Source organism: Oryctolagus cuniculus, chromosome 18 (assembly GCF_051225735.1).
Source record: "Oryctolagus cuniculus isolate XC-2025 breed Fujian yellow rabbit chromosome 18, ASM5122573v1, whole genome shotgun sequence".
Lineage (NCBI taxonomy): Eukaryota > Metazoa > Chordata > Mammalia > Lagomorpha > Leporidae > Oryctolagus > Oryctolagus cuniculus.
Window position 1 is genome coordinate 29784222 of NC_142884.1, and position 6000 is coordinate 29790221.

The following is a 6000-nucleotide window of genomic DNA, read 5'->3' on the forward strand; positions in this document are numbered from 1 at the left end:
AGAAGCCGTCAGCCACCTCAGCAAGGCTCCACGCAGCCTTGGCTTCACCGAGGATGCCAGGAGGACTGAGGACCACCTGCTGTGTCTGGAGGCTGTGTCAGAGATGGGGGTGCGGGAGGCTCTGACACCCCCATTGTGGCCATCAGTCCCTCCCAATGACCATAATGAGCATGCAGGTGCACACGCACCCTCAGAACGTGCTCACGGCCCTCGCTGTGAACAGCGGCTCACCCTCCAGCCCCTGCCTGGAAATCCCAGAACTGCCCCGTGTGTGCTGCAGGTAGAGATGGCCAAGCTGGGGTCTTCTCGCAATAGCCAGGGCCACCCTGGAGGTGGCTGGAAGCCACCAAGACCCCATTCTCAAAGTTCCTTCTGGCATCTTAACAGCTGTCCAAAGCTGGCGCCACAGCCCACCCAGCATGTGCTGACGGAGTATCATTCCAACAACATGGGTGTCAGGCGTGTGCATTTGTCTTTCATCTGTAGCAGAAAGCTTTCGCCCTGGCTGCACGCTTCCCTCAGGGCCTCTCTCCTGGGCCAGATGTGTGGTTGGCCCTGGGACCAGGAGGAGGAGAAAAGGCCACGGCGTTTGACACCTGTCACTATGGACAGTCTTTGGAGAGGATGAGGGCCACAGTGAGAAGTGACTTGAGAGTCTTGTGGTCATGACTGTGCCTCTCAACACACCTTCCCTTTTCTCTTTTTCTGAAGATTTATTTATTTATTTGGAAGGCAAAGTTACAGAGAGAGGTCTTCCATCTGCTGGTTCACTCACCAAATGGCCACAACAGCCAGAGCTGGGCCTATGTGAAGCCAGGAACCAGGAGCTTCATTTTGGCTCCCACATGGGTGCAGGGGCCCAAGAACTTGGGCCATCTTCTACTGCTCTCCCAGGCCACAGCAGAAAGCTGGATCAGAAGTAGCGCGTCTGGGACTTGAACTGGCACCTGTATGGGATGCAGTAGCTTAACCTGCTGAGCCACAGTGCCGGTGCCACACCTGCCCCTTTCTAACTTATGCCAAATAGCGGTGGACTCTAACTACAGACAAGACTGGGGGAAGACAGCAAGGCAAAACTTATTCTTTTTTTCTATCTTCGAAATAAACCTATATGTGAGGAATGCAATTGGGGGGGGGCATTCAGCAAGAGGGGTCCCGAGTCCAAAAATACTGCCCCAACAGACACACACGTGCACACACAGCCTGCAGTCACTCCACTTCACAGGGACTCGGTGCCGATGTCGGAGGACCTATGTGTGGGATTACAGCAGAGCAGAGCGGAGGAGAGAGTGGGCAGGGGCTGGGGACGTGGCCAGCCGGCACTGGCAGTCTGGGACAGGGCTTCAACATGGTTTCCAGGGCCTCGCCCAGTCCCAGGCTCGTGCTGGGGCTGTGAGCTTGGGCAGACAGCCTTTTTTTCCTTCTTAGCAGAAACAAAAGGATGAAATCATTAGTATCAATTGGGCACATTCAGTGTAGGTTCCTGACACGCCATTGTTAAGAAGATAAAAGAAATGGCATTAATTAAACCCACCCCGCCGCCCTTTGTGCTTCCTCATTGACGTGTGCATCTATCTCATCCCACAGACGGGCCACGCTTCCAGCCGCCCTGGACATGGCTAAAATGAACCGAGCAGAAATCACTCCCAGGGGCTGGGCCCTTTTCCCAGTGCGTTTTCCGCATCACAGGGGCAGAATCGGACAGAAGAGGGCCCAGCGGCACGGTGCGGGTGTCCACATGAGGAAGAACAAAGCCCACCCCGCAGGGGAGGTCTCTGAGGGAGGCCCAAGGCCCCCAGCCCAGATTCCCGTGCAGGCAGGGCCCCTGGCCAGGCAGCCAGTGACCCTTCAGGCAACAATCTTGGGTCAGGGGTGGGAGGACCAGTCTCTCTGGCTGCAGCTCTGGAATCTCACCCGCCCCACCTCTGGCCTTGAGGTGCCTTAGCTGGCCTAGGGCCAAAGGTCACCCGTGGATCACTGGGAGGCCTGGAGGCTCGGGGTGGGCCCCCTGCTTGCCAGTGGGATGCTGCCCTGTGCCCTGTTGGCCCTCACCCCACCCACTCTGACATTTACAGAAAGGAAACTCCTTTGCATGGAAGGAAGCAGTGGAGTGCCCCCCCAGCCCCACAGAGGTGTGATTGCAAACCCAAGAAAGCTCCCCAAACTAGTGTTTCATCACCACCTGGAAGACAGAGCAGAAGCAGAAAGAAGCTGTTAACCCCTGCAAGGCCAGGCTCCCTCCCCTCTGGGTGCAGAGAGACCTGCCCGGGCCTCCTGGCCTCTCACTGCGCCTGCTGGCTGGAGGCTTGCAGCCCCACCAGGCAAATGAGGTTACTGAGGCCCAGATTAGGTCAGTGAGCAGCAGGCAGCCGCCACAGACCTTGGGGTTAGAGTGAGACTCCATGCCTGAGCAAGCCAGGTAGGCGAAGGAACAGGGTCCAGGCGTTGTGCACCATGCAGTGACCACGGTCAGATGATCTGGATAGAAATAGGTTTTCCCGGCCATCATGCAGGAGACGTGCAAGCAGTGCTCACAAAACCAAGTGGCCGGCCGGGGAGCAGGGGAGCAGGAGAGCTGGGCCAGAGTCCTGGGGCTCTGGCGGGACCATGACTGCCCCTCCTGCCTGCAGGGCTGCCCCAGGATCAGGACCCGCATTTTGCTTGTCAAACCCCTTAGCAACCAAGCACATCCAATCCTCGCCAGCCTCAGGGAGGCAGGCGGTGCAGGCCTTCAGCGGTCTCCATCCTGCAGAGACTGAACATGCCGGTGCTCAGCAAAAGGGATGCAGAGAACGTTCTGGGTGACTCAAACTGGGCCTGCTGGAATACATTAGCTTTGGGCTGTTTTTAAGAAAGGGATGGGACCACTGGGATTGTTCCTCACAGTCCCACCCTTGCGACTCTCCCAGGAGCTGGAATTTGATGATGTGTGACTGCTTTGCTCAGAAATCAACCAGAGCCTAGATGGGAGCTTGATTCATTCCAATCCGTGTCTCAGTTTTTGATGCTACTTTTAGAAAACAATATGGAGGGGGAAGCATTGTGTAGGAGGTGAAGCCACTGCCTGAGAAGCCGGCATCCCATGTGGGCACCGGCTCCTGTCCCCGCTGCTCCACTTCTCATCCAGCTCCCTGCTAATGGGTCTTGGAAAGCAGTGGAAGATGGCCCAAGTGCTTGGGTCCCTGCTCCATGAGGGAGACCTGGATGGAGTTCTGGGATCCTGGCCTGAGCCTGGCCCAGTCCCACTCATTTCTTCCATTCTGGGAAGTGAACAAGTAGATGGATCGATATAGGCAGGCAGATAGAATAAAACCTATTAGGTCTGTGAGCTGGAGACCTCCACCATGCCCCCTGTGTGATCTCACCTGACTGCCCACCTGCCCATCAGACTATGCAACTACTCCCCCTTGGAAGGCATATAAAAGGCAAGGAGCCCCAAAATCGCTCTCCCTGCCTTCACTTCACTAGTCATGCTAAGCTACTTGTGGCTGCTCATAACAAAACACTTGCTCCACGTGGCTTGCTCCTGGCCTGCTCTCTGCTTGGGATGGACCACAACTTAGCTTCTAGACTTTTCTTTCTCTCCTAGATAAAGCCCTCGCTCTCCTATGCATTTCTTTCACTGAATAAAATTCTTAAAACTTACCATGTTGTCCGGTCTATTCGAGCCAGTATTCAGGATTCGTCTCTGAATAGGTGGCAAGAACCCACATGCTTATTGATACTGAAAAAATATTAATACGCAAGATGGTATCAGGATGACCCAGGTCCTCTGATGCGAGACACCCACAGCTTAACCAGTGTCTTAACTGTTGGGCAAAATGCCTGCCCAGAAATAATTTTAATGGAAATTAAAGTCCACAACCCCAAACACTGGAGTAGATGTGGGGGGCTCTCAGCCTCCCTGAAAGGCTAGAGTAGGTGCCAAGGCACATGCCCTTTGATGTGGAAACTCCACGTCCAGGGGTGTGCCCTGGAGGAATTCACACGCATGGCACGCACATGCTCGGGGGTCACTACCGCACCATTGGCGACGGTGAGAAAATCTGGAAACCCATTTGTGGAGCAGAACGGGAGGGAATATGTGTTTGAAGGCACTTCAAAAGATGCATGGAAAAAATGGAATAACAGATAAGTTTTTTCTGGTGCAAAAAAATTTGAAAACCATGCATAATTTTTTCATCATACTCATTTTCCGTTAACCCTCTGAAGACCTGTTGCATTGTAGTATATTCACAAGAGAAGACTACCACAGCTAAAAATAATAAATTAAACTGTCCGTGAATCAACATGGATAAACCTTGAAGATAATATGGGAAGAAAATAGTAAGTGCTATTGTGATATATAGGGCTTGATTACATTTCTTTTAGTTTTTTTAAACATCCAGAGCAGTGTTCAATGCAAGTTCACTTTTTTGCATATAGATTCAAATATAAAGGATAAAAGTCTGAAAAATGAATGTGGGAATCATGCACACAGAGGCCTGAGGTGGTTATTTGCTAGGAGAAGGAAAGAGCATGCACTTGGGAAGGGACCCCAGACTGTGTCTGGAACATATTCCTTGGGGAAAAAAAAAGTGACGTGAAGTCCATTTAGCAAACCTGAATGATGGATCCACATGTACTCATTTGTATTATTCTCAGCATTTTAGAATTTTTGCCAACTCGACGGGTGTGAAACAACCTCACGGCTTTATTTCGTGTTTCACTGATGACTTTCAAACTGAGCGTTCATATATGTTCCGTGTGTTCTGCCAGTTTTTCATGAGACTATTAACAACGGAAGGGAAAAGGAACTTCCCTTGAAGGTTCTGAAGCCTGTGTGGCAGCAAAGAGATCCACGTGGGATGCACCGCAGGCAGGTGGGGGCAGCAGTGCAGGGGCAGGGACGTGGGCAGCCCCTCACGCAGGGCCGATTTCGAGATCAGGGCTGATGTGGCTGATTTTTTAACCAGTGTCCCCACTGCCTGCCTTCTGCTTCCCCATGTCCTGCCCAGTGCTTTTCTTGTGGCAGAGACATAGCCCCGGACTTGTTCCCTCAAGGCTGGCCCTGAGCGCGGCCCCTCTCCCCTCCCTGGAATCTTGGGCTTCCTGCGGCTGGTGAGACCACGTCCTTCCGCAGTGTAACCGGCAAAAGCTCCTTGCGCTGTGGTCCCTTCTGCCTCTTCCTCCACTCCAGTGGTGCTTCTCCGTGACCGCTGCGGAGGACTCCACCGCCCGCCTCCCGAGGGGCGGCCTTTCACACATGGCCCTCATGTGTATCTGCTACCTGCAGGTGCACCTGACTCCTGGACCACACCCTCCGTGCCTCTGGCTCCTGCAGTGGGGAGGCCCGGCACACAACAGGAGGGCGTCTGGCGCATCAGCATTAGACTTCATCAGGAACATGATGAAGGCGCAGGGTGGGAGTGTTTATTTGATAAAGGGTAGTGTTGACTCCCTGGCTGAGGCTTCTGGGGACTGGGACCTGGCAAAGCTGTGAAACTGAGCCCGTCTGAGTCTTCTGGTGTTACATTTGGAATTAGGACAGGGTAGGAAAAAAAATCTATGCTTATTGAATACAAAATGCAATTGTCTGTCAGTGCAGGAGCTGAAGTATCTGCAGCAAATTATATTTAAGGCTCTATTGTCACAGGCAGATTAGCTAATGCTTGATTTTAAGTATAGGCTCCTAATGCTATTACTCCTGGTTAACTCTGCCTGGCAGGTAACCTGGTGGAACAAATGACTGCATTGCTTGAATAACATATTTGATCAAATAGGACAATTCCTTCAAAAATTGAGTTCTCTGTGGCAATTTGAGACCTGTAATCAGCAAATTAGATGATTACAGCAGGGATAAAAATAGTCTTCTAACAATGTCCAAGGTATAAATGTGATTTGAATTTCAAAATGTCGAGCGTGTGGTAGGCGAATGCACGGTTGGGTAAATACGACTAGACATGATCAGATTTGATTCTTCTTTGCATCCTTGCTCTGAGCCGCAGCCTGATTTTGCCC